This window comes from Mya arenaria, chromosome 11 (assembly GCF_026914265.1).
Source record: "Mya arenaria isolate MELC-2E11 chromosome 11, ASM2691426v1".
Taxonomy (NCBI): Eukaryota; Metazoa; Mollusca; class Bivalvia; order Myida; family Myidae; genus Mya; species Mya arenaria.
The window spans coordinates 42,519,043-42,538,870 of NC_069132.1; the positions used below are offsets into that span (position 1 = coordinate 42,519,043).

Consider the following 19,828-nt stretch of genomic DNA (forward strand, 5'->3'; position numbering starts at 1 on the left):
AAAGGGGAGCAACTAATAAACACCCTTACTTGTAGAGTATATTAAACTGAACCGTACCATATGCGTACCGTGTTTGATATATCGCTATCCAATGAGAAAATTGTTAGGTCGACTAAAAATTCACTAGATAAATATCCTTATTTTGTTTTTAGGTATCGATAATTTGTAAAGTTTACACATAATGTTCAGTGCAAGGCTAAAAAGATAATTCTGAGTCCTTATTGTACACTACTGTATATATTATATTGATGCTAGAAGGGGTGCACCTACCTGACGTGCGACCCTTCAACCAAAAACTTAACAATATTGGCCCGAAACCTTGTCTGAGTGGTTTGGAGTTCCTGCTATTTTGATGTTTTGGCTATTTTCAGTCTTAAATGATGTTGTTTTTGTTTAGATCTAGCGTAATAAGTGGATTCGTTCAACATTACATGGACGCTTTAGGGATAAATGCATTATATTATTACACTAATATTTTGTTGAATACTTTCTTCAAATAAATTATTTTGGCGTTCAAACGAAAACTCGATGTTCTTGCAGGTCGTGCTGGATTACAATTAACATGTTGGAATGGGATCGATCCTCGCTTCTACTGGCCGCTTGTCAGCGGTTATTTGTCAGAGATGGTCAAAGTAATTCTTTGGTTAAACGACCATGTGCTGATATTTATTTCCAAAATATAATCCCTTTATTGGTCAACTGAACGACATTTGACTGGTTCTCATAAAACAATCCGGTGGGGTATGTCATTCAGACTACACATGCATTTGTCTGGTGCCCAGTCTTCTCTATAACAATGCGGTAGAGGCATGTAATTCAGACTACACCTGTAGTTGCCTGCCTCCCTGTCTTCTCTATAAAAATGCGTTTGGAGCATGTAATTCAGACACCACCTGTATTTGTCTGGATCCCTGTCTTCTATATAACAATGGGGTAAGGGCAAAATAATGCAGTCTACAACTGCAATTGCCGGGTTCGCTGCATTCTATATAACAATGCGGTAGGGACAGGTAATCCAGTCTACAACTGCAATTGCCGGGTTCGCTGCATACTATATAACAATGCGGTAGGGACAGGTAATCCAGACTACACCTGCAATTGCCGGGTTCGCTGCATAATATATAACAATGCGGTAGGGACAGGTAATCAAGACTACACCTGCAATTTCCGGGTTCCCTGAATACTATATAACAATGTTGTAGTGGCAGGTAATCCAGACATCGCCTGCAATTGTCAGTTCCCTGCATATTGTATATCAAAACCTGTTGGGGCATGTAATTCAGAATACACCTGCACACTATAAAACAATGCGGAAGGATCAGGTAAGCCAGACTTCACCGGTATTTGTCGACTTCCCTGCATACTATATAACAATGCGGTACGGGTTAGTAATTTCGACTACATCTGCTTTTTTTGGTTCCCTGCATACTATATAACAATGAAACCGTCTCCGTGGCCTAGTGGTTAAGGCATTCGCCTACGGAGAGGGAGGTCGTGGGTTCGATCCCTGGCACGTCATACCGAAAGACGTTAAAAGTTGGTACAAGTAGCTCCCTTGCCTGGCGCTTGGCATTTAAAGGGTAGTGCTTGGAAAAGTGGTGTACTTAGTACTGGTTTAACCCAGGAAAGTTGTACCCCGTGTATCGGTGCTTTACACAGAGCACGTACAAGAACCAAGGGGTCTCTTCGAAAAAGAGCTAGGGTATCGCACTCGGACTTTCTTGTATCTCACCACTGTCTCTTCCGCATGCTGTCCTTTCAACAAAAACAAAGGACCCCGTTGGATATAAGTGCTTGCAATTTCACGGGTTATCCTTGACCGCAAGGTCTAAAGAAATACATGCATTAATACATACATACATACATACACGCACGCACGCACGCACGCACGCACGCACGCACGCACGCACGCACGCACGCACGCACGCACGCACGCACATACATACATACAGCGGTCGTTCGAGACCGGCGTTCCCTCGAGGTCGGAGCTTGGTTGCGAACTTTTTTCCTTCTATTTTCATATAAAATATACCCACGCTGCATCGAAACCTAATTATGTCGAGCAGTCGAGCAATATCCTCGGCCCCAAGTACACAAATCGTGCACAAAACCTTATGGCTCCCTCGAGGACATAATTTCACACCTTTTCCCGAACGCGTGTTCCAAAATAAACAAACAATTGCTAGGTGTTAAAGTTTTCGCAAGTTAAAAATATTGCAATGACAGTTGAAAGGCAATTTGATAAGGTGTGAAAACCCGTTTTTCACTGTTAACGCATGACCGGTATTAGTTGATATGGGCATTTGAGATGATAATTGTTAGAAGTTAATGACGAGAAGTTAACGCCTTAGATGTGGTCAGAAGTTTCTTTGAATTCACTGCCGATGCTGACCGTGATCTTCAGACGCTCTGTACGCTGTCACGTCACATTACGATTGAACAGTTTTGCGAAACCGACAAGATGCCCCAATCAACAATCCTTGATTTTGCGAAACTTAAATCTGACTAATGCCACAATATGTACTGTCATTCAAATGTTGCTTGTTACGAAAATGTGCTTTGTTGTTAAAATAAACATTTCTGTTTATTCATTTATTGTTTTTTTCTTTTGCGTTTTACATTTAGTTTACGTCAACTTTTGAACATATTAGCGATTTCCACAACGCAACACATAATCGGTGTCTTAGTAAACAGTCTGTTTGACGACTTCAAACTTAAAATACACTGAAAGATATTTCATATCAAACTGGAAAATTGAAAATCGGGTCGTTCGAAACATGCAACCGAGGTTTTGGCTCGGTCCCTGGCGACCTCGAACGATCGCAGTTTTACTGTACATACATACCATTACGTAGGGGCAGGTAATCCAGACAACACCTACATTTGTCGGGTTCCCTGCATACTATATAACAATGAAGATGGGGCGGGTAATCCAGACATCACCTGCATTTGTCGGTTCCCTGCATATTGTATATCAAAACCTGTAGGGGCATCCGGGTTTCTTCATACTATAAAACAATGATGTAGGGGCAGGTAATCCAAACTTCACCTGCTTTTGTCGGGTTGTCTGCATACTATATAACAATGCCAAAGGGGCATGTAATCCGGATTACACCTACATTTGTGGGCTTCCCTGTATACTATCTAACAAAGCGATATGGGCATGTAATTCTTACTACACCTGCACTGGTCGGGTTCCGTGCATGATATACAGCAATGAGGTTGGGACAGGTAAGCCCAACTACACCTGTATTGGTCTGTGGTAGGGGCAGGTAATCCAGACTACACGTGTATTTCTATGGTGACCTGTATGCTATATCATAATGTGATAGGGGGAGGTAATTCAGACTACACCTGTATTGGTCAGTGGTATAGGCAGGTAATTCAGACTACACCTGTATTGGTCTGTGGTATTGGCATGCAATCCAGATAACACCTGTATTGGTCTATGGTATAGGCAGGTAATTCAGACTACACCTGTATTGGTCTGTGCTAGGGGCAGGTAATCCAGACTATGCATGTATTGGTCTGTGCTAGGGGCAGGGAATCCAGACTATACCTGTATTGGTCTGTTGTAGGGGCAGGTAATCCAGTCTATACCTGTATTGGTCTATGCTAGGGGCAGGTAATTCAGACTATGCCTGTATTGGTCTATGCTAGGGGCAGGTAATCCAGTCTATACCTGTATTGGTCTATGCTAGGGACAGGTAATTCAGACTACATCTGTATTGGTCTGTAGTGGGAGCAAGTAATTTAGACCACACATGTTTTGGTCTGAAGTAGGGGCAGGAAATCCAGATAAAACCTGTTTTGGTCTGTGCTAGGGGCAGGTTATCCAGATAACACCTGTATTTTTCTGTGGTATGTGCAGGTAGTTCTGACTACTCCTGCACTTTCATATGCAACTCTCCAGACTTCATAGAATTAAATACATAAGTTAATCATATATATAAAAAAAAATTAAAGTTACTTTATCGATCATAAAATGCATATATTCTTAGCATAGGTGGCAGTTAAGACCTAAAACTAATTCAATAAAACACAAACGTTTTTTTAAAGCTTTTAACAGCTCGCTATGTACAATGTGCGTTATTCACCCTAATCATCGTGCCCCTTTTTCTGCAGCACACTGTATTTTTTTTAAATCTCAGACTCAACCCATCATCCACAATATATTTTGTCTGATTTCCCTGGTAGTATTTATTCATTTGTGTTAAAAAGCCACTTTTAATTTATACAAATATCAAGTTTTGTATGTTGAATCAATAAAAGCTACTCTTAATTACTATTACATGTGGCGTGAATGACTGAAGATGCCAAACTTCAATACCAACCATTTTCATTCATGATGAAACAAATCATGTAATTCGACCGATATGCAAAAAAACTCAAATATAACGTTAACAATATCTTACTAATGATAAAATCACCAGTAATAAGGTGCTGAGAACACAGTTATACATTTGCCGTCATGTTCAACTTCATAGCCCTCTGGCAGCATACGAATTTGGTTTGTGGTCACCAAGCCGGACAAGTGGGTTTCCTCCGGGTACTCATGTTTCCAACACAGCACAAGACCACACTCTCGCGTTACATAGTGCCAACGAGAGTGATTGATAATAACTTGTTTCCAATCGTTGTAAAACAAATATTTTTTAACAAACTAAGGTACCATAACTGAGACATCATTAAAGGTGCCACAACAGAGGCCTAAGAGGTACTATAACGGAGATATCATTAAAGGTACCATAAAGTCCTTAAATCCTTAAGTTCCATTAAGCTTTATAAGGTTAACTTATTTGTTTGTATGTATATTCAAATAACTTCTCTTAACCGTTTTAACATTTAAGCACCCCCCCCCCCCCAACACGTATTTATCGCAATAACAAAATGCAACAAAACTAAAAGGTACTACTTATAGTATAATCTAAGTTAAGCGCGCACTACGTCATAACGAAATTTGCATATCACGTGACTTTCTGAATTACTAATGATTTGCATTTGTTAACTAAGACGTGGTTGTGGGACCACTCTATATGCCATTCATCGTAGGGCCCGTGGCATTTTGGGTTCAAAATTACTCGTTTGGCGAATATTCCACAAAACGGTGGGAATAAAATTCCCCCTTTGGTCTCAAAAATATGTTTCAGTCACACTTGGATGGGACGGGGTCAAGCCATAATGCAACCACTATATAGGGCGCGAGCAGACCTTTATAAACTCAACAACAACTAAGACGTTCTTGGTTTTAATAGTTGTCCCAGCTTCATTACCGAGATTGTAAGGCGTTAAATATACGTGTCTCTGGTTTGAGAGTCGAAAATGTCAATCTAGCCTATCATTACCACGATGAACTGATCGGTTTGCTGTGCAAGCTTTAATGACAAATTTGTCCAAAAAAATGTCTGATTACGTTTTTTACAATACGAACAGAAAATGGTTGTACAGAATTATTATATTTTAATAAAATACACATTATGTATCATTTTTTGAAGTCTGTTTGTGGAGGCACAAGGTGGGCCCGAAAAACATCTCTTTGTCTGCCTGCGTTGAAACGCATACAAAGAATGAGTAAATTGCACAAAAGTGTATATGAAAGAAAGTACATGTAAAAGATGTAAATGTGATGACGGCCCAATCCTGTCACATTCTGAATGATGAACATTAAATAGTTTATACAGTTCCATCTTACTCGATACGTCTGTGTCAAAAGAAAGAAGATTATGCACTGTCCTTATTATTCAGTGCAATTGATAGTTTACACCCTAAAACTTTCAACACTTTATAATACTTTTTTGCTTGCCAAATATATTATTAAAATACTTGTAAATAATAAAATACGTTCAGTACAGTGTCAATACTAGTGAGGCTGTTAAGGGTTAAAAGCATGACACATATAAAACATTCCCTACTTAATAAATTTAGATAAATACAGTCAGCAGCATCCCCTGGTAACACTGGCAGCCATTTTTTAAAATGGCCGTCAAAATTGCCGACAATGTATTCAAATGCTTTAATCTTGGTAACTATATGTCACAATCTCATTAAAATCAGATCCCCAATACACGCTTCACGACGTTACGCTATGTACATAACGTAATGAAATGAAATGAACGTCACGATATGATTTTAATGAGATTGCCATATGTCATAGACTCATATCTAAATATAGGTTTCAGGCCAAGGAAGCATTGGGCATACCAATAATTTGAATATAAAGCCTTTTTATTTCAAATATCATCTAAAATGGCCATTTTCATACAACCAGTGAATCATTGTCAGTAGTAAAACTAGAAACAACTGATTGACATATTCATAATATGTTACGAAAGAAATGTAACAAACTATTAGGTGATATTTATAACCACAGCCAATAACAGTGTTGATTTAATACTATACAAGTCCAATACGAGCCACATTACAAGTTATTGTTATGAAAACATAGTATACTTACGGTTTTTGTGCATACGACATTCGTCACTCTTTGTACGTCTCACATTAATGTCTTGAATTAAGGTTTATATCACTATCAAGTATACACATTTATAGTCACTTTGTTAACATTGCGATATTTTAAGTGTATCAGTTCATAACGCATGTCTTGTGCCTGACCAATGGGGGTCCATTTCGGTGTCCATGGACCATCACTTTAGTGCAATCCTCAGTTTGCAGGACGAAAAACGGAATGGCATTTTTGGGACAATTAGATCAAAGTCAAGGACGCTGTTGTTTGAAATATAATTTCTGCTCAATGACTGTTGTAAAATCATGATACTTGTTGCTAAGGCAGCAAACGAATGTATTAAAATGGACGGATAGCGATGACACTTGTTGTGTTTAGAGTTTATGTGAATACGTACATATGGGATTAAGGTCCAGGTTGGTGTTACTTCCATAAAATCGAAAACTGGTTTCTGCTCAATAGCTTTAGTTAGAAGCGATGGATAGGGATGTAAGTTGTTGTCTATGGAACGTATGTGTAAACATTAATTGCCATTAGTGTACTATGGGATTGTATTTGGGGTTACTGAGGTCAAGATCAAGAACATGAGCATTGAATAAGATGAATAACATAGAATGTATGTAACAGCGAATTGATATGCTAATCGAATTAAATACAATGCACAGCACGGATGAAACCGTTTTTGACCAATAACTTAAAGAATTAATTTGGGTATATTGTTATTGGTTTTTAAGGGTAGGAATAAGGCTTGGTCAATGTTTGTACCAATAAACACAAAGTTGTCAATTGTCATGAAATTCAAGTTAAATACCTTCGCACTTTGTCGTTTCTAGCGATAAATATTGTTTTAATGTCATGTTCACAATCACTTCAAGAACATACAAAATGAAAATCGGCCCAAATAGTCCATACAAGGACTGAAGGTTGAAGCAAAATGGCACACACAGCCCGCCAGACCCCGCCCCACCACCCCGAAAAGAATTAAAATAAAGGTTACTCAATCAACGTTCTAAACTAAGATGTCCGACATGCTGTTTAGTTCATTTGATTTGTTCAAGTCTATTTTCGGCTTTCCATTCACATATATCTTGCTTTTATAGAGTCGATTCTTATATCTCATGTTATCCCGGTCTCGTGAGGGAATGTTGTTCCCATAAAAATAGGCAACAAGGATATCGTTAACGTAAGTAGCCATGGTTGATAAGTAATACATAATGACATACTGTAGTGGCATTACCAGAACGTTTCTTCAAAGAAAGTCGGTTGCTTTGCCACGATCGCTATGAAAACGGATTTGGTCGTTTGCCCACTAATTTATTGTAAACTCATGTTCAGGATAATCTTTGAACGAAAATGAGGCTTTTACACAATATTAAGACTGTGTCATATATAATCTTCGCAAGACCTTCTGTGTATGTAGATGGTCAAGAAAATACAAATAAGATACAATTGCAGGGTTTTAGATAAGTAATTAAGAACGGGCTGTCGACCAAAATGGATGGTTAAAATGACTTTAAAGTTGGTTCAAATTTGCCAATTCAGATTTGTAGTACATTTCTTGAACCCCTAGCTGGTCTGTTACTTTTGCAATTTGGACAATTTAACCAAAACTTAGTGAGAATCTTGAACTTGGAATATTCAAACATTCAGTTTCAGCGGAACTTGTATGTACAGGAACACGAACAAAATATTTATCAGCGACGCGGTCAATTAAGCAGTAGCCCAAAGCACGCTGAGACCGCGAACGAATCGGCGCTGAAAGTTTTTTCTACACTTGGCTGCAGGACAATCAAACATATAGCGGTGTTGCACATGCCACATTCGTTTGCTGTAAGACATGTTCATCACGGCCACTTGGTCTGGCAGTCCCGCATCATGATCCAACCATCCGTCATTTTATTTTCGGTAGATATCCGACAATGAGTTGAATACTAGCAATTTATAAGCACACATTATCTTTTATTACTATAACATTCCTGTTAGAATTTAAAAGTGCATATTGTTTTGCGAGCAGACTGTATCAGCAAGTTCATCGATTATTGGCGTTAAACTTGTTCATGATAGATAAAACGACAAGTTAATTAAAACCATTTATTGCTTCTAAGCTTATAAAATGCAGTTTAGATGTAATTAAATATATAGAAACATAAGATATAAAAATATATAATGAAACGGATAATTTCAAATATGCATCAATCAAATATAATGATACTATATAAATATAAAGAGCTATATAACCTATAAAAAAACCCAAAGAAACTGTATCGTGTAGAAATTGCCATCTGAAATGACTTGCACCGGGACGATCACACATACAGTCTGAGACAAAAATCTTCCAAACTATTTGTTCAATAAATTTGAAAAGGATTGTAAATCTTATACATATTTCATGAAGAGCTCAAAATATTTCTAAAATTCTATATAATGTGTATATGGTCCATTAATTGGACTCTCTGTGGAAAGCAATTCTGTTCTATTCCCGTAAGTGCCATACCGAACTATGGCATTCTGTCCCTTTTTAACATTGATACTTGCAACAGTCTTTTCACATTTTTCAACAAAATTCGTATATAACCTGAAACCCTCATCCGGCTGTAAGTTGTCATGGGTCTTCATAAGCTTGCCTTTTAAAGAGCCTCCCAATGTTGCCTGAGGTATAATCAAAACGTCCCCGGGAAGGTCAAGAATTGAGACACGTCGTCCTCCATCGATCGGTGTGCTGAGACGAACCTCCAAGACTGATTTCACTGTATAAAGAGGAAAAACTGAGTTCGGAGTAATATCATATACATTGATAGAGATGGGAACATATGCTCACAAGTAAACAGATAATCTAATACTATCATACGGGAAGTATAATCAATTTGTAAATGATAGCGAAATATAAATTATGAAATATTATGTTAGTCCGTTGATAAGTTAGTTTGCATCGCTTCAAAATGCTTGCGTGACGTTTTAATATTGACGTCAGTGGTATATTTTAAAGACTCGTAGTTTGAAAACTATTGCAAATATTATGTAAAAACATACGTAATATGTAAAAACAGTCCATAAATCGGCATATGCTGTATATTTGTATATCTATTTCGGTCATTAACTCGAAAAATCGCCCAAGGTCGCGTTTCACCTTCAGCAGAGTCGCATCGCTTCGTATTTCTTGCGTGACGTTCACACGAAAACATAATCAACGAGAAGTGTAACACTAAAACAGACCAACAGACTAACATAGTATTTCTTTTATGTACTTTGATGTATTTCCCACAAAATTCTTTTAAGATAACACTCCCGAACAATAATTTTCTTAAATAATACATCTAAATTCGATCCGATCTACAAACGCCCTATTTCTAGTACTTTTGCAAAGTATTGAATAGGTAAATGTGCGCATACGCACTAAGCTACCGTGTGATACGGAATAAGACAAACATTCATTGTAATATGGAAATCCTTTTCAGGTGTCTATCCGTTAATATGTTTAATATACATATGGATGTATATACTGAACATTATTACAGAGTAATGTATTTAAAAATAATTACCCATTTTATCATTCATGGCTTCGGATGCGCCTTTTAGAAAGCAAACGTATACGATTAATCCACGACCAATCTGCAAGAAATTGATTATAGCAGAGCTTTCATTAAAAAAATCCTAACTTTACGGCATGTATTCCATTTGAAAAAGTCCAACGCATTTATTTATTTCAAGACTTGTTAAGAGCAACCATACCTTTACGTTCGATTTAATGCAATAAAACTCAAAATAATGTTATTTTTTATATTAAAATAAGACTCGAAAATGCAAATCTAAGATTGCCATGCAACTTAATTAATATTTTTGTTTATCAAAAATACGTTACGAAGTACATGTATTGCATTTTAAAAGAAATTCAATGTAAACTTGATCAATACATATATTATTAAGTATAAACATGAACGTGGAAATCTAAACACTCACGGACATCATGCAGTAAAAATATTGTATGGTTTATAGGCAAAATAAAAGTTTTCTAAATTCAAGGCCTCCAAATTAATACACCTAAATGGTAAGTCATTTTATAATCAGGTTATGATTAGTACCAAATTGGTGGCAACATATCAATTTGATGGCAATTGCTCAACTAAATTCGAACTGTGTACACAAGGTCAATGTGAAATGTGCAACACGTAATATCGATGACTTGCATGTTTATGTTTCTGTAGTTTTTCACATAAGTATTGCAGCTTCATGCAGTAAGATTGTGTTCATTTACTTCACACAGGTCCCTTTTCATCACCTACCTGCACGTATTCAGCGTCAACGCTCTCCGTGGGCGGCTAAACCATAAGCCGGGCAGACAGGCACTGTTGCAGAATTACCCGTGCATGTTTACTGCCGTTTCCGCTACCTTCCGCTGCTGACATGGCGTGTTTGCTAATAATTTTTTATCGACGTACACTGAAAATAAACACAAATCTCTTCAATTCAATTAGGTTAACACCCGCTTCTCTTATATTGCTTATACTTAGACCAGAATCCGGAATACCGCTTGCCAAATAGACACTTTGGCAACCGTAAACCCCATTTAGAGCCTGCAAACCCATGTGCTGCTCTAATTAAGCCTACTCAGTTTCATATAGATCACCACTTGGCAACAAAACAGCCCATACAGAAACTAAAACCACACATATGCTGCTCTAACTAAGCCTACAACCTGCCAAAGAGACCATTTTTTGGCAACAATCAAGCCCATTTGGAGTCAAACTCATGTGTAGCTCTAATTAAACTTTATCTGTGAATTTCTAATGAAGCCTACTCAACACTTTGGAAATAAAAAACAAAATATTCAGCTTTTAACGAGCCTAAACAGTTTCAACAACACAATAGGCCAACTATGAAGCCCAAACACGTATGCAGCTCTAGTTAAGTCTACTTAGGGTCAACAAGACCATATATTGACAACTATAAAGCCCATTCAAATCAAAGCAAACGATTTGAATGGGCTTTATAGTTGTTAAAGTGACCCGCATTTGGCATCGATGAAGCACACTTAATGCCGAACAAACGCATTTCTAGCTGTAATTTAGCATTCTTAGAGCCTAGTAGACCACATATTGGAGCCAATTTAGAGCCAAACAAACCCGTGCATAGCTCCTATTAAGCCTACTCAGTTCCCGATAGACAATTTTTCTAAAACCAGTATGCCCTTTCAAAGCCAAACAAACCCAGGCCCAGCTCTGTGCTAGACAGTTCATATTACGGCAACCATAAAGCCCATTCAGAGCCAAGCAAACCCATGGACAGGTCTAAAATTAGACGTAGTACTCAACACCATGTGGTTGCCTTATTGTAATTGGTGGTCATATTGGATATATCCTGAGAGGGTCCTTACCCTAACCTTAACACTATTTTAGTAAATTATGTTAACGATTTCATAAAGGTATGTTGATGTAATTTTAAGGAACAGTCCATTTACAATACTGTTATTTCACATTGAATTAAATAGTGGCATTTATGTACTCTGACCTAAGAATCGTATTGACCATGACCTTGAGGTAGTCAATGCCGTAAATTAATTTAAGCTACTTTATGAACCACAACTATATATTAACATAGTTTCAGTAATTGCAGCATTCTTAAAATTTGGCGGTCATATTTGATGATTTCATTTTTAAACCTGAGCTTTTTTAAAATCATGTTCACATTTTCTGCAAGTGTACCAAGTTTGAAAATATGAACCCAAAGAGCACCTGTTTATTAAAACAAAACACGACAAATAGTTCTTGGAACAATTGAAACAAACACTACTGAATTTTATAATACAGATAGTCATGCTATAATAGTAGTAGCAAACTGATGGGGTTGGGGACCAGTTTGGTGGTGATTTACTCATTCTGCGGGAGTTTGCTCTTTTTGCGAGATTTTGTCTATGAGTGAGGCAGAACTCATTTTGTATGATGTTTTGGGTCTTTGTGGGATAAAATGGATGTGGTTTAATATGATGTTTGGTTCTTTGAGAGGTATAAGTACAAAAACAAAACAAAACACGTTGTATAACGATGTTGTCCTTAGAAGTGTAAGGGAAAAAAATTCTGAATAACCCGGCGTATAATACCGTGAAGAGTTAAATGTGTTTTATGTGTTTATAATGATATTGAAGACGATTATCACTTTGTTTTGATTTGTCCGCTATATAATGACTTTAGGAAAAAATAAATAACTAAATTTGACTATGCAAGACCAAGCATGTTTAAATTCATTCAATTATTAAACTCGGAAAATGCTACATGTCTACGAAAACTAGCTTTGTATTGCAAACATGCTTTTAAGGTACGATACAATGCTTTGAATAATAATGCTTAACTTTATTGATGTTAACATGCTGAAATCATTGATTATTTATGTATGTATATATGTATAATGCACTCTCGCATTTATCAACTATTGCCATGCTATGTGTTATGTTATTGTAATAACGATGAACTGTATATGTTCAAGTTAACACTAAATGTTCTTTTCTGTTCTGTTCTGTTCTGTTCTGGTATTCATCTTAACCAAAATAATTTCCATTTTCACACCTGTCTAATTTTGTAAAGCATTAGTAATAAATAAATACTTGTAGGTGTAATATTTGTTTATATAACGCCACCCTTACTTAATTCAGTTCTCAGCTCACCATCCTTCAATTATTTGCTCGTCTGGGTCACTCTGACACTTAACTCACTGATTGTTTTTAAATCTATGTATTCTAGATTTCTTTAGCGAGTAAGTATGCTGCTTACAAAACCATTGTTGTATGTAAATTACAGTAAACAACCCGGGATATTACGTAGGAAGCAGTCAATATTCCAGGATATGTAACATGAAGAACACGAAAAGGTTTCTGGGCACTCAAGTTAGAAGCGGGGTTTTTCTTTTCAAAATAATGTCGCTCTAAAATCTCCTTCTTCCCTTAACTATCCATGAGTTATGAGCGTACTGGTCTAACATTCAATGATCATTTTTAGATTGTAAAGGGTCTTTATACTCCCCACAAATAAAATCAAATTATCGAATTAAGCAAAATCAAACAAAAATATGCACAGTACATATATATTCATGTTATAACATTCGCTCATGTTTAAAGGGGATCATTGATGTCACTACAACGCAGCGAGCCATTGTTCAATCATACAAAATGAGTTCTGCCTCTCTCATAGACAAAATCCCGCAAAAAAAAGCATAAATCTCGCAAAATGAGTAAATAACCACAAAACTGGTTCCTACTCCCATCTGTTTGAATGTTAAACGAGTCAATATTTCAAACTTATTGTATTGTTTCCGGTGGTTTATAGAGATTTCAAAGTGATATAAAGATGATATGAAAGATAGCTTTTGGTGCCACACGGTGATATATAATGCAAATACAACGATTGTGTTAATATATCAGATCATTCAAACTTAGCGGAATAAAGTGTTTTTCTAAAAAACGAAATTCCACCGTATTTTAGGAAATAAACTAACATAGAACTAATTCATTCAAATATATAAGTACAGACAAAACATTTAACAGAAAATAATAATTATAAAATGGTAATATGAAATGAATTTGTAAAACCAAAATATGTTGTTTATTTCAAACAAAGAATTCTTAAAATTACCAGACATGAACGTCAATCCTTCTATGATACCAGATGTCTACAAATTAAATATTATTCAGATTTGAAACATATATGCATTTATCTTTAACGGTAGCAATCAATCACCTCTTCCGTATTAAGATTTTCGTTTAAGCTTGAATAATTCAGCCATGTTGAATGCACTTATTTCAATATTTTAAGAATGAGATATGCTATAAAAAAGTACATAAAAATTTGATGGGTTGATGCAGCTTTCAATCAACTCTTAAAACCTTCTCACTTTACCGCATCACCTGCTCACAAACAATATTAGACTTCGCAAACCAAAAATAACAAATGCACACATATATTAAGAATTACTTTCTCATTTTAAAGGCTATCATTGATGTCAATACACTGCTAACACAGCGAGCCATTGGTTAATCATTTTGACTATCGAACATGGTCAAGATGAATAACTCTTCTCGGTATTATACGTCGGGTTATGCAAAACACCACCAGTGAAAACATCCTTAGAAACCATATTTGTTTTTATTTCGAAGTTATACCTCGCGAAGACCTTAAACATCATAAATTATTTCCCTTATATCTCACAAAGATCCTTTTTACATGATACATAATGAGTTCTGTGTCTCTCAAAGACAAAATCCCGCAAATAGAGCAAAATCTCGCAAAATGACTAATTCACCATCGAACTGGTTTTTTCTCCCATCAGTTCGCAACTACTTTATTTTTTATTCTCACTCTTAAATCCAAGGTTAATAAAAAAATTTGGTAATGCTTTGATTAAGCAAAATTTATTTTTTATATTAAATGAGTAAATATTACAAACTTATTGTATGGATTCTACGGAATGCCGTTAAGGCCATCGCCTATGAATGTGTTGATTTGAAACGCAATACTCGATAGTACGATGATGAAAACGCGAAATCACGAAACTACGATGGTGAAAACGCGACAGTACGATGATTAAAACGCGACATTACGATGTCGAAAACGCGATAATACGACATTACGATGATGATTATGCGATAAACTATCGTGTTTTTTCCATCGTACTTTCGCGTTTTCAACATCGTAATATCGTGATTTCGTGTTTTCCTCATCGTATTGTCGCGTTTTCATCATCGTACTGTCGCGTTTTCATCATCGTACTATTGTGTTTTCATCATCGTCCTATCGCGTTTTTTTCATCGTACTATCGCGTTTTCATCATCGTACTGTCGCGTTTTGCATCATTGTACTTCGCGTTATCATCATCGTACTGCCGTGTTTTCATCATCGTACTGCCGTGTTTTCATTATCGTACTTCGCGTTTTTATCATCGTTCTATTGCGTTTTCATCATCGTACTGTCGCGCTTTCACTATCGTACTATCGCGTTTTCATCATCGTACTGTCGCGCTTTCACTATCGTACTATCGTGTTTTCATCATCGTCCTATCGCGTTTTTTCATCGTACTATCGCGTTTTCATCATCGTACTGTCGCGTTTTGCATCATTGTACTTCGCTTTATCATCATCGTACTGCCGTGTTTTCATTATCGTACTTCGCGTTTTCATCATCGTTCTATTGCGTTTTCATAATCGTACTGTCACGCTTTCACTATCGTACCAGCGCGTTTTCATCATCGTACTATTGCGTTTTCATCATCGTACAGTCGCCTTCCGATGCGCATGCGCATAGACGAATGGGCGATACTATTTCCCGGTCTCTCACCGTATTATCCGGTCTCATCTGGTTTCCTAATTCCCGGTCTCTAGATATTGAAATAACTTAGGGCCTCAGGCAACGTATTGTGTTGCCGATGTTTGTTAAACAACATCGAAAATTTCATTTGCTTTTGTACTATAATGATGTTTTCATCATCGTACTGTCGCGTTTTCACCATCGTAGTTTCGTGATTTCGCGTTTACATCATCGTTCTATCGAGTATCGCGTTTCAGATCAACACATTCATAGGCGTTGGGCCTAACGGCATTCCGGTGGTTTATTGAGATTTAAAAGTGATATAAAAATGATATGAAAGACAGCTTTTGCTGCTCACACGGTGAAACATAATGTAAATACAACAATTATATTGAATATATCAGATCATTCAAACTTACTGGAAAAAAGTGTTTTCCTCAAAAACGAAATTCCAACGTATTTCCAACGTACTTTTAAAAATATAATAATATGGGACTAATTGATTCCAATGTATAAGTACAGACGAAACATTTAACAGAAAAAAATAATCTAAAATGTAATGAATTTGTAAAACCAAAATATGCTGTTTTTTTTCAACAAAAAATACTCAAAATTACCTGACATGAACTTAAATCCTTCAATGATACCAGATGTCTGCCAATTATTTGTTATTCAGGTTTGAAACATATGCGTTTATCTTTAACGGTAGCAATTATAGTGATAAGTTGCATCAACTCTTCCGTATTAAGATTTTCGTGTAAGCTTGAATAATTCAGCTTTGTTGTATGAACTTATTTCAATATATTTTGAATGATAAATGTTATCTAAATGTATATAAAAATATGATGGATTTTGTTGATGCAGCATTCAATCGACTCTTAAAACCATTCCGCTTTACTGCATCACCTGCTCACAAACAATATTAGAGGTCGCAAACCAAAAAAAAAAAATGCGCACATATATTAAGAATTACTTTCACATTTTAAAGGCGATCATTGATGTCAATACACTGCTAACACAGCGAGCCATTGATTAATCATTTTGACTATCGATCATGGTCAAGATGAATAACTCTTCACGGTATTATACGTCGGGTTATGCAAAACACCACCAATGAAAACATCCTTAGAAGCCATATTTGTTTTTATTTCGAAGTTATACCTCGCGAAGACCTAAAACATCATAAATTGTTTCCCTTATATCTCATAAAGATCCTTTTTACATGATACATAATGAGTTCTGTCTCTCTCAAAGACAAAATCCCGCAAATAGAGCAAAATCTCGCAAAATGACTTATTCACCATCGAACTGGTTTTTTTCCCCACCAGTTCGCAACTACTTTATTTTTTATTCTCACTCTTAAATCCAAGGTTAATCAATTTTTTTGGTAATGCTTTGATTTAGCAAAATTTCTTTTTAAATATTAAATGAGTAAATATTACAAACTTATTGTATGGATTCTACGGAATGCCGTTAAGGCCATCGCCTATGAATGTGTTGATCTGAAACGGGATACTAGATAGTATGATGATTAAAACGCGAAATCACGAAACTACGATGGTGAAAACGTGAGAGTACGATGACGAAAACGCGATAATACGACATTACGATGATGATAATGCGATAAACTATCGTGTTTTTACCATCGTTCTTTCGCGTTTTCACCATCGTAGTATCGTGAGCTCGCGTTATCATCATCGTACTATCGTATTATCGCGTTTTCATTATCGTACTATTTCGTTTTCATCATCGTACTATCGCGTTTTCATCATCGCACTGTCGCGTTTTCATCATCGTACTGTCGCGTTTTCATCATCGTACTATCGCGTTTTCATCATCGTAATATCGCGTTTTTATCATCGTACTGTCGCGTTTTCATCATCGTACTGTCGCGTTTTCATCATCGTACTATCGCGTTTTCATCATCGTACTGTCGCCTTCCGGTGCGCATGCGCCTAGACTAATGGGGGATACTATTTCCCGGTCTCTCACCGTATTATCCGGTCTCATCCGGTCCCCTCATTCCCGGTCTCTAGTTATTGAAATAGCTTATGGCTTCAGGCAACGGATTGTGTTGCGGATGTTTCGTAAACGAAATCGACAATTTCATTTGCTTTTGGACGATAATGATGTTTTCATCATCGCACTGTGGCATTTTCACCATCGTAGTTTCGTGATTTCGCGTTTTCATCATCGTACTACACGGGTGCGAAACAGTGGCTCCAGCTCTTTTAGGAGCTGTGTAAAAAAAAAGCCAATGACACTTCCGAGCTAGAGTAAAAGAACGGATATCATCGTAAAACGTAAGTATGACTCCTTATTTTATCTAATATCACAATTATGAGGGTTTATTTGAGAAATCGGGGAATGCAGTGTCATATAAATATGTTTAATCTTCACACGTATTTCGGTTATTTTGTTAACATATTGTTTATGAAGTTATAAAACCGATTCTCCCATCAAACACATGCATGTTTACAAACGAAAGTAGAATATTTTCACCAATTTTCAGCTGAATTTCACTCAAGAAGCTTACATTTAAGATACAATCAGTATTATCGAGTGCCCATGACTATCGAGTATCGCGTTTCAGATCAACACATTCATAGGCGATGGCCCTAACGGCATTCCGTAGGGTTCCGGTGGTTTACTGAGATTTAAAAGTGATATAAAAATGATATGAAAATAGCTTTTGATGCTCACACAGTGAAACACATTGTAAATACAACAATTATATTGAATATAACAGTTAATTCAAACTTACCGGAAAAAAGTGTTTTCCTCAAAAACAAAATTCCAACGTATTTCCAACGTTTGTTTGGAAATATAACAATATGGGACTAATTGATTCCAATAAGTACAGACGGAGCATTTAACAAAAAAATTATAATTATAAAATGTAATGAATTTGTAAAACCAAAATATGTTGATTATTTTAAACAATGAATACTAAAAATTACCTGACATGGACTTAAATCCTTCAATGATACCAGATGTCTACAAATTCTATGTTATTCAGTTTTGACACATTTGCGTTTATTTTTAACGGTAGCAATTAAAGTGATAAGTTGAATCACCTCTTCCGTATTAAGAGTTTCGTTTCACCTTGAATAATTCAGTTAAGTTGAATGAACCTGTTTCAATATATTTCTCATGATATATGTAATCTTTATGCACATCTTTTTTTAGATTGGATGGATTGCGTTGATGCAGAATTTAATCGACTCTTAATACCTTTCCGCTTTACTGCATCACCTGCTCACAGTCAATATTAGACTTTAGCGCAAACTATGAATACCAAAAACTACAAATGCGCACAAATATTAAGAACTACTTTTAAGTGCAAATTCATAATTCCGATCGTCTTTCTGATATTGGAGCATATCACAACCTGAACATACTCACGCAGTGCGGATATTGGCGCATAACACGACCTGAAAACCCTCAGGTCGTGCTGAATTTAGCACATATCAAAGCCTGAACCAACATGTCGTGCTCATTTTGGCGCAAAGCACAACCTAAAAATACGCGCGTTACGCTTAAATTGGCACATATCACGACCGAAACCTTTTCGCGTCATGCTGATATTTGCGCAAAGCACTACCTCAACACACTTGCATCGTGCTGATATTGGCACATATCACAACCTGGACATTCTCGCATCGCACTGATATTGGCACATAGAACAACCTGAACCTACTCGCGTTGCACTTATATCGGCACATATCACAACCTGAACCTACTCGCGTCATGCTGATATTGGCACATATCACAACCTGAACCTACTCGCGTTGTGCTGATATTGGCACATAACAAAACCTGAATCTACTCGCATCGTGCTGATATTGGCACATAACACAACACAAACCTACTCGCATCGTACTGATATTGGCACATAACACAACCTGAATCTACTCACGTCGTGCTGATATTGGCACATAACACAACCTAAATCTACTCGCGTCGTGCTGATATTGGCACATAGCACAACCTGAATCTACTTGCGTCGTGCTGATATTGGTACATAACACAGCCTGAACATACTCGCATCGTGCTAATATTGGCACATAACATAGCC

At 36.6% G+C, this 19,828-nt stretch overlaps 1 pseudogene; it reads right to left on the minus strand.

Annotated features, from left to right (window-relative positions):
- Positions 1–8,583: 8,583 nt before the first annotated feature.
- On the minus strand, positions 8,584–18,913 carry LOC128208199 (D-aminoacyl-tRNA deacylase 2-like; annotated as a pseudogene).
- Between the last annotated feature and the right edge of the window lie 915 nt (positions 18,914–19,828).